The sequence below is a fragment of the Chanos chanos genome, chromosome 6 (assembly GCF_902362185.1).
Source record: "Chanos chanos chromosome 6, fChaCha1.1, whole genome shotgun sequence".
NCBI classification, from domain to species: Eukaryota; Metazoa; Chordata; class Actinopteri; order Gonorynchiformes; family Chanidae; genus Chanos; species Chanos chanos.
Window position 1 is genome coordinate 41,861,467 of NC_044500.1, and position 11,313 is coordinate 41,872,779.

Sequence of the window (11,313 nt, forward strand, 5' to 3'; positions counted from 1 at the left end):
TTTTATAGAGCACGGCAGAAAAACAAAGCAAGACGCCTATATATTTACAGGCAACTGCCAAAATAAAGCAAACACGTGAGGACGGGAGTTATACAAAGTATATTGAAAGCAGGTGCTTAAACAGAGGGGTGGACATGTTCAGAGTCATGTATGAAGACAATTGGCTGGCCCAGTCATACACTGTTTTGGTCAGCATGCCTACAGGAAGAGATGTCAGACACTTTGAGAGAGCAATGATCATTGGCACACATTTAGTAGGTGTTTCAGTGATGATGACTACTCAGTTAGCGGGTCTTTCATGAGGAACTGTGGCTGAGGTGACAGGTATAAACACTTGAAGGCAAAACATCATTAGCAACACCAAACTTTTTAGTGTTAAACGGACTCTTAAGAGGTTTTTTGTTGTTGCTGTTTTTGTTCTATTCTCATTAGCGTGAAAGCATACAAGCATTAATTTTACACTGAAAATTTTACTGTGTAGGCTCAAGTTTGGATGAAAGTGCACAACCCTTCAGTCTAATGTCCCTTCATTCATTTGAAAAATGAGGCAGACAAACAGTGATAGATGGCAAATGGCAATATAAGGTATGAACAATCAAGAAAACTCCATTGAATGCATCAGTTCCCTTTCCAATGTATCCCTTGTCCCTTATCCACTGTACTGCATATGACATCCAAAATGCACAGTTGTGAGTAAAGTGGTAGAGAGAATACAGGCAGTGGTCCACTTTGCCATGGTAAAAAGTCATATGGTAAGAGGAGATGTCTCACATCTAGTTTCCAACAAGCAGATTGGTATCTGTGCGATTTCCTGGGTCTGTAGGTTTTTATTTTATTTTAAACTCTCATCTAGTGAGAGTAACATCTTCAATCCTGATGGCAGTGGCGAAGTGGTGTCTTCTCAGACGACGACGTCTCCATCCACAGGGCATGATTGTTCACTGAACAGTTTGACGAAAATGAAAACAATGGAAACCATATGCTATTGCCATCTCAGTCAGCAAATCAGAACCCCGTGGAACACATGGGAGATTCTGAGGCAGTGCCTAAGACAGTGATTCCCACAATCGTCAACATATTCTTCAAACCATGAAATGTTTTGTGGAGCGATACAGTTTAAATACTTGTAGAATCTATGCCAAGGTGAATTGAAGTTTTGGTGGCTTATGTTTTGGCTCAGTGGTTTATTAAGACAATTAGAAACACTTTTTGTTGTCCTTTGGTAATTATCTGAATATATACAGCACATAGTAGCAAGAACTCTTCCACTGACCACTGGAATGGCACAACACTTAAAGCATAATTCCCCCTGGCCCTGTTCATGCTGATTAAACCAGTTCATTCTTGCTTCACTGCCTCGCTACTACTCACATTTGACTTGCACTTTTGTATATGTTTAAACCGTAAAAGAAGGCTTGGGTCATTTTTCCAGCTACTGCAATTACCTTTGATGTGTTTTGCGTACTTTGCCGTGTTTGTGGTGTGTATTCCAAAATGATTTCGGCACGTGTACTTTGTCGCTGTCCTGGTTTCGAATCTGCGACATAAATACAAACATTGACTAAAAGAAAGCAGTGCATAGCCCCCGGACATCTTTACTGGGCTGCCATTTAAAACGTGAGTCACTACGCACGGTATAACATTATGTAACGTGAAACAAAGGTTAGTTGTAAGATTCAGCTACGTGCATTTGTACTAGGCTAAAGTAAATGCCTTTGTTTCCGTTAAGCACTCATGTTGCACTACGACGAATTAGATTCTATCCACTGAGATGAAGCACGACCTTCTTCTCTTGTTGAAGGACTGTCATTTCTTGCGTGCCCATTGGAGGGTTCTCAATTTGTCATTAAATTAGCCAGATGAAGCACAACAAAGAGAGCTGGACTGTAAATTTTCTGGAGGCAACATAACTACGAGCAAAAGAAACATCCTGGGACTCCTGAACCGATGCCGCCTATAAAAAGTGAAAACTTGGGTGACCGTGCAATTAATCCACACATCAGCTTGCATCTTCAATGTTCACGCAATTCATTTTATTTGTTCACTCTCGCCGTCTCTTAAGAAACAATGCTGCGGATTTGAACAATTCTATTCACTGTTTTAGCACTGTCTCTGGGATCATGCTTCTGTTTTTGTATTGAAAAAAAAAATGCGTGAGTGAATGAATGAATCAGTCAATCAATAAATCATTAGCTCCAACGAAACAAAGGACAGATTTCTTTCTTTTTTTCCCTTTTTTTTTTTTTTTTTTACAAACTCTTCTCTTGTCACTTGTTTTAGACCACAGGTGCCTGTCAGTCCCACTTAAAGTACTGCAACAAGCCCGACAGTAGTACGAGCCCCACCCCGGGTTTGCCTTAAGGAGCCACTGTTCATTTGAAGGAGGCTGAGTCTACCCACGCAAGGTTAAATCTGCCTCCCACCACCAGTCTTCCATTGTGCTGGGGGAGAGGTCCCAAATAGAACTAAAGCACCTGGAGTGTTCTTAGCTGTAGCCAATCACTGTCTCAGGTCCTCTCATCAGCTTCTCCTATCAAAGACACAAAGTCAATGAGGGTTGTCAAAACAAGCAGAGAAGCAGTCTCCAGATGAACGTGCGCTCATGGACCAAAAGGCTTAGAGGGAGGTCACTTAACAAAGACATCTCACATCATACTGTCATCAAGGGTAATAATGATAAATATGAATACGCATATAAATGTGTGTGTGTGTGTGTGTGAGAGAGAGAGAGAGAGAGAGAGAGAGAGAGTTTCTAGGCTCAGTTTCTGATATGTCTGTGGAAATCTCTTCAGGTTGAAACAGCACCTCACATGTTACCTGTTTGCTATTAAACACTGTAAACCTATTACACTTCCAGGCAGGTGTCCAAACAAATCACACACAGTTAAACCTACAAAAAACAACATACATAACCACACACACCTGGGTTCATCTCCTGCAGGCAGAGTCAGAGGAGCGTGTTTGTGAGTGTGTGTGTGTGTGTGTATTGTACCTGACAGAGGATGTGAGTGAGCATTCCTAATCTGGACTCAAGAGCACTAACACAATCCCCATTACAGCTGTGTACTTTGACACTATATTTATCAGGGAATGGGTCCCAAAGCTTGGCCAGGACCATATATAAAATAAAATGTGTATGGTACCACCTGTGTAAATAAAGTTGTCTCTACAAACCAGGAGACTCAGTAAGAAGGGAAATCATCAGAATGGCTATGATGTTAGTAAATTTTACTGGTTTTGGTTAGTGTCTGTAACTCTGGTTTCTCAGTGGGGGTTGATCTTAGAAGTTAAGATTGTTTTTTAAGTTTATTTTTAATAAGATTTGTTATTTTTTACTGTAGTCTCTTGAGACGGCACTTAAGAGACACTCAGGATGTATCTGCAGTAACACTGTCTGCTCCAGAGATCCCGAAAAGTATGGAGAGCAGTGCAATGCCATTACCATATGCCAGGAGACTTTATACACAGTTATTTAACAACCAAAGGAAAATATTCAAATTTTAATGTTTAACATCATTGAATGCTGTAACTCTAAAACAGTCTGACTGTGATGTTGAATATTTCACTCTTGGTGGTTTGGGTTTACAACTTAAAGACTTGATGTTTGATAGCGGAATCACAGCTTTGCCTGGACCTGACAAATTCCCCAGTTGGCCAGATTGTTTGTAAGACCTGACACACAGTTTAATATGTAAATTGCTTAATGGATTTTAATGTGGAAAGAAAAAAAATCAGATATTATTCAAGGAAATGTTACATGTAGCAAGCATGTGGGAATGAAGTAATGGCAAAAAGGATACAAACGTAATCTTGGGGACAAAAAATGAGAAAAATAAGAATAAAGCAGGTTTACAAGTTTAAGCAAATCAACATGATGTGTGAAATGTATAAAAAATACAAAGATTTGCTTTATTTCGGATTTCATTTAATGATCTAACATAAAACAAGATATAAAATATTAAATGTGCCAATAGCTTCTGTATTAGTTTTAAAACTTTATGCCTAGGCATTTTTCGAGCTGTCACAGTCAGGAACAGAAAATAATACCAAACGATTCATTGCTCTGCTCTCTCCCCGTCTCCTCAAACTCCATTAAATTAACCGACTTGACTCTTTTCTCAGTGTCTCTTGAAGTTTTGTCAATATTTATTCTTGAGAGCTCTTTGGGTGAAGAAAATGATGCTTGTCATCTGAAACATGAACGTTTGATTACACAATAAGACCTGGAGTGTAAATATCAAAATATTTGATGTCCATTTGCTCACCGTTCACATGAGCATCAAATCCTCTGTGTAATTATTACGGTTGAAGGTCAGCGCACAATGAAATATTAATTAATTGGCATTTTCAATTTTCTAACGCCGCCTGTTTTCTTAGTCACATGCTATACTATAATTGGGGTGTCGGTTGCTATAGATACAGTCTTCTCTGCTTTAACTGCCAGATTTTGAAGAGCAAATTACAGGCCCTGACAGCTCTGTACAGTACAGTTAAGGGGCCTGAAGCAGAACAGCTAAAGCTTAGTATAGTCTGCATCTTATGCATGGTAGTCAGTCAGACAAGCCAACTCAGTGTGGTTCCATCTGGTTTGAACCGGCTCTGGGGAGAGTGACAGACTGACACTCTTTTGGAAACCATGAGTTGACCATTGCACACCTGTGTCCCTCTTTAGCACATGTGTTTCATCTGTTCTATCCAGTCCAACTCTTTTGGAAGCAGTAGATTTAGCCACTAAAGAAAACCACTTAAAACTGAAATTTAAGCAGTTTGGTCATACATAGAAAGACAAACATTAAGATACCCCCTAATTAAAATCTTCATCATTTTGATAAAAGCACCACATGTGTGAAAGTGTTGAGTGTTTATCACAGAATTGTACATTAATGATAAATATGGAGACTCAAATATCGTGCTACTTAAAGCCATACCAAGGTTTTTGGGTGCAGATCTCTTAGACCTGCATCTTCTTCTTCTTTTTCTTTTTTTTACCATGGTATCATTAAGACTACGACTGCATTCCACATTCTAGCACGTTTAGCCTTAGCCTGTGACTGTGCACTAAAGACACACTGGCATTCATGATCCACTGAGCCACAATCATGGGCTAATGTACCAAAGAACCATGGTAATTAGACTCAGGCTCTCTCCAAGGGACTACAGTACCACAGAACAGAGGGAGAGTGAAGGCACTGGGATCTATAGTCTAGCAAGATTTAGACATTAACATAGACCTGATTCTACACATCTGTCTTGTGTCCAGAGGTGTGAGCAGTAGCGTCGTGTTAGCACAGAATAGCTTAGCTTACAAACTGCGAGCTCTTTGTTGTGAGGAGAGAGTATGCCGCCTTCATCCGTGGCACATCCTCTCTGTGGCACAAGAGTAAGTGACATGTGAAGCCAGGTTGCTGCCATAGAGGAGACATAAGCTGTGAGGCTGAGAGCGATCTCACGGGGCGCGTTTGAGTCAGAGCAACGGAGGGAACAATTAACATTATTCTACCCCATTTAAGCCTCTTTCACACTGTGCCTAGCAGAGGAATGATGGCTGCAAGTGCTCTGGTTACTTATCCACTTCAAATAGGAGGGCCGACAGAGCCCTCAAAGCAATTACTGTAAAGCTGGCCGTCATCCCGGGGCTGTGCCAACACTGTCCGCAGAGAGAGTGTGTGGACTGACCCCAGCTCGCCTGGGCCTGTCACTGCTCACGGGAGACGTCCAGACAGACAGATACACAGACAGAGAATAGGTAGACTGAATAACAGGGGGGAAAAGAAGGAGTTTCTGTACTGTACCTAATGCAAATTGTCATCGTCATTATCTCCTGTTACTATTTTTTTGTTATGTGATATATCTTTCATATGTTTTCACGTAAAACTGTGGACTTCTCAGCTTGTATCAGCTGATTATGTTATAACAGGATTTCCAAGCTCTATTCCTCAAAACCCATTTGACTGCATGTTTTTTTTTTGTTCTTTCTACCCGCTAACATACCAGTGCACTTACTTTAGCATGTGTGTTACTGACATAGCTCTTGATTTTTCTGAAATGAAAAGTTTATTGTTGTGTTAGAGTGAAAAAAAAATGCTGTGCAGTTTGTCTGTAAGACTGATATAATGCATTTTGGATTTGTTTTGAATGAACCCTCTATCAGAGGAGTTAAGATGTTTTATTTTGTTTTTGTTTTAAGAGTAAACAATTAAATGGGTTTAACATCTTAAGAGGTTAAATGTTGTTTGTTTCACGTTAACCTTAATGTCTTTGTGCGATATCTGAGCAGACATTCGCCTCAGATTGCTGATACCATATTAAAAAATATACAGGAAAAAAAATCATAAACTGTGAATCCCTCTGGCTGTTTTGAACCTCTCTGAAATTCTGACTCTTGACAACTGTAATGTAAACTCTGTTTGCGCAGTTAAATGTCACGCTTTGTCAGTTTTGGACATAAACCCATTTTCACAGTGGGCTACTAAACCCATAATCACGCTCATACCAAAACACAATGAAATGAAACATGATTAAACAATGAAACAAAAGGTGAGATTTTTGGGGAAATATGTCTGTCAAATTGCAGACATATTAGCCTTCTCCTCACTCTGAAGCAGTAATGCAGCGGAAATAATCAGGATTAAAATTAGCATTCTAGGGGTGAAAAAAAAAATGACACAGTCAAATTGTTCAGTTTGCGACATACCCCAGGAATGGTGATGTGCTGTGGCGATGAATGTCACATCAAACAACAAACAAACAAACAACACACAAAACACTCTCAAAAATGTCAGCCTCACTCATTAACTAAAAACATCTGGATGTTTTTTTTTCCTGTTCAGAAGCTTATAAATTCACAAGAAGAATATAGATGTTATTTTACAAAGAAATCCAACAACACAGGTTTAATGAATATCTTGAGCAAAGACACACATTAACTCATCACCACTGCTCAAACAATTGTCATTCATCCAGGTGGAGCATCCATCCAGATCTGCTCCACTACCTCCACCCTGGCTGTGTTATCAGTGGTCAACAGACCATTGCAGAGGGCAACAGGAAATGTTGAATCCATGACAACAAGCTGGGCAAATAGGTTGCTAGGCAACAAATCCGATGAGTGCAAACTGGGCCTATCAGTAGTGACAATGTTGGCCAATTATCAGATGCTTATTTCTCGGAAGATGCTCCGTCGTATACTGTTCTCTCCATTTGGAATACATGGGAAAATGTATGACGATTTCAGGCTGCATTTCAGAGAGGGGAACATAATCCTCACTCTCACAGCTATGACCCTCCCCATGTACTCAAACACTCACACACACACACACACACACACACACACACTCACTAACTCGCACACACGCATGCACACACACACATACACATACACACTCACACACATTGAGGCAACCAGAACCACAGATGAATCAAATTATGTGGCCAATTAAAATAAGATTGTTGAGGATGATGGAGGGTCATGACTTGCCTGTCTTCCAGCTGCAGCAAGAAAGCTTTCCTACCATCTCACCGCCTGGGATAATACAGCACATATGGACCGGTCATAGTCAACTTCATTACTTCATCTGTCCAATCACATTTCATGCATGACGAGCAAAGAGATAACCAACTAGCCAATGATGAGCCCGTTACTGAAATCAGGCATCTGAAATGTGACAAGTCCGCTCTAAATTGACGCTAAAGATGAAGCCTTGAGTGTGCACAGTTACCGCGAAAGGCTCATTTTAAAAACTAAACAATATAAATGAGAGAAATTAGACTGTAAATGCATATGAGAAATTGTCAGGAGACAGCTCATCAGGGATAATCTGCAGCTTGTAAAGCTGTCCTTTAGGAACAACTGCATACGGCCATAAACTGTATATTGTTTCCTGTGCCAATCCATCCTTTGCAGTTTCAGAAAATATGGAATGTTCCCAAGAGTTCTGAATCGCTGGAAGTGTGCAGTATTTATAGTCCCTAAATTACAATTATTATAATAGCACTGTTACCAGTACTGAGTCATCCTTGGCTGATGGCAGAGATTTTCAAAAACTCACCAATAGAGGTCCCTCTTTCATTGTTAGATGTGCAGTGTGAGCTTGTGTAAAGTGCAGTCCTTTGATTATGTCACATGAGTAAGAGAAAAAGACAATTGTTATTGGCAATGGTATTTCTATTATTTTCTTGCAGCACTGCATGTAGCAATACATAGCAAATTGTAGAGTCAGACTTCACTATAATTTTCATGTAATCATGGTGTGAAGCTGTTACATTGTCCTCTACCAATGAGGAACAAACCTCAGGGATCAATGAATGATCAAAAAAGTAAAAAAAAAAAGAACAAATAAATAAATCCTTAATATTACCATCTTCATGTAAAAGCTTTCTCCACAGTTTTTAACAAGGCCGCATGTGTCCAAATGCAAAGTGAACGCAATGTAAAATGCTGCTGTCATTTTCTATGCGGACAAATGTGTATCATATGCAATTCAGGTTAAGGACTAACAGAGGACAGTCTGATAGCTGATGTCCTTCACAGAGAAGCAGCAATGAAGTAAACTCATGTAATTTCCCACAGACGTCCTCAACGGTTTGTGCAGCCAGCGTTGCTTTCTTGGCAAGGATTAAAGCATGATGGTTCCCATGTCCTTCTTGGCTCTCAGCATCTTGCAGGTCTTAAAAGAGTTTTGCACAGTTGTGTCTTTCTTGGACAAAATGGGAAATGTGTGACTGTTTTGGACCGTACACAATATTTCATTATCTAAATAGGTCACGCTAGGTCTACTAAGCAAACACGCCTATGCTGCTAAGCAAGTCAACACAGAGGTAGTAAACATGGCCCTCAAATGCAGCGATTACGCCAAGAGCGTTAAACATTCTCAGCATCATAAGACATTCAAATGCGCCAGTTGGGGACTATAGCAGTGTAACGGAGATTTGAGTCGGACTGAAGTCTCACATAAATGGACATCAGATTTGACGTCAGACTCAACTCGACCTGTCTCGACAAAAAGGACCCGTGAACCTCGGAGTTGTGAACATTGAATAAGAGAGACAGTGGTGTGCTTGAGCATGCTTGTTCAGTAGGCTAACTGTTGCAGGTTAATTAATCCGTTAATGCTGAATCATTCTGAAGGCTTGAGATTTGACTCAGAGTCAAGCTCAAAGACCTCTCTGAACGTCTCTGCTGTACAATGCCTTTAACCCCTTTGCGTGCAGTATGTGATGTCGGACGATAATGTTATAACTGTCATAAGAATCGGTCTTACAGCTGTGCATGGGCAGAAGAACAAAGAAGTATGCCATTTTCAGTCAGGTCCCAGGTGGTTATGATTAAGAAGTTAAGAAATAAAGATTTGTAGAGTAGATGGAGACCATTGCTAGTCTGTCCACACCGGTCAGTGGGATGATCTAAGAGGACAGAATGTGAAATACGACCTTTATAAACTACAAACAGGTTCAAAACCATGGTGAGGCAGCATTCATCAACGGTGCGATCAAACGGATCAATGTAAGCCTTAAGCGTTCTCCTTTACACCGGCTCAAGACGAAACAACAGAATTCCCAATCTCTTCATTCATCAAAACCACAAAGAAAGCAACGGTTGTAAATTCCGAATAAAGGTGTCAGCGAAAATGCACAAATATACCTGGCAGGTCAGACAATCCCCAGTGGAACTCCAGAGAAACATCTGAGTCATCTTAACATGTATGCACATAACTATAATCAAATAAGAAACATCCGCATATCTTCGTGAGAAATCTGCTCTCTTTCAGATCACGCTCCGTTCCGCTTCAAGGCGTTTCCCGTCCAAAATGCTTTTTTATCTGTTCCTTTTTAGTGGCAGAAAAGAAGTCTACCATAACATATTCATAGATTTTTTTTTTTTAATGGATCTGTAAAGTGATATTTCCAATAATCCATAACTGTTTTATTGTAAGATATAAAGTAGACTACATTCTTATTGTGTGAACCCATCTGTCTGGTTAATAAGACTATAAAGACAGATCAGGGAATATCCATTGAATTGTAACCTGCTTCCAGAACGCTGGCTGAGCTAGCTAGTGATGTGGACCTTACACTTTGTAAGGCACTTGGACTTTAATTGCTCGTTGCTGTTTTATTGTTGAGTCTCTTATCGAAACGTGAGCCTCTGGAATGCATGTGCATGTTGTTTTATTTTTATTTCTACCTCTGTTGTAGTTGTTTTGAAGGCCGCACCTCCTTAATACGCTCGGCATTGTGCGCTGTGTTCATGCACTAGCCCCTTAGTTCTTTCTCTTATTGTAGATGTCAGTCTATGTAACACACATGTACCTTGCCCAGGTCTAAAGTTTTCCTGAGCATGTCCACTTGCATAATGCGCTTCTGCTTTCCCTTGTGTAATTTTACTGGAGACTGTAGTCTTTTAAATGCGCTCGCACTTTGCCGGTGTTTATTGTAAACTTAAGACTTTATGATGCTTTAACATGGAAGCATTACTGCAATACTTATTATGTTTTGGTTTTTTTATGTTCAGCCCTTTCCTCTCATTTCTATTTTTAGTGTAAACTCCAGTCTTTTGATGCTTTTGCACTGACACATTACTCTAATACTTTACTATGTTTTTTTTTTTGTTATGTTTGTGACTGCGCTATCTGTATGAAATGCATGCATGGCTACGTGGGGATTACTAAAGTTGTACTGTATCATATTGTGTCATATCTATAAAAAGGGATCCATGAAGAAAAGGGCACTGGACACACTAAAGGGTTAAGGTGTAGTCTTGCGATTTATATTTAGCTATGTCAGTTATGATGTCAAAGGGTAGACTAAAAGGGCACTTTTCTATTTATATCCAATTAAGGACATAGCTGCATGCAGAACAGACACTGCTCAGAGTCATCCGTCCTGTCTCTATGGAGAATCACAAGAGAATTCAACAGTTATTTAGATGAAAAAGACCTGACCCAACAAGATTGATATTAACAGGAGATAAACAGCATGTTTATTTCATTTTTTTTTATCATATAAAATAGAACTTTTGTAAAACCAAAAAAAAAGGAAAAAAAGAAAGAAAGAAAGAAAGAGAGAAAGAGTGAGAAATATTAAACTAAGACAACCTACAATTACTTTTTTTTTTAAACAGTATTTACTGAATGGATTGAAATACTATTTTACTGTAATTACATTATTATTATTCGCATAGAAAAAGAGGTAGGATCAGCTGCTTCATATAAGATATTCAACTCAAAACAATTCATTGTTTCCATAAACTCATACACAAGGTACTATAATGACAAAGAAGCACACATAAATACAACCTACTACACGTTGCATCCT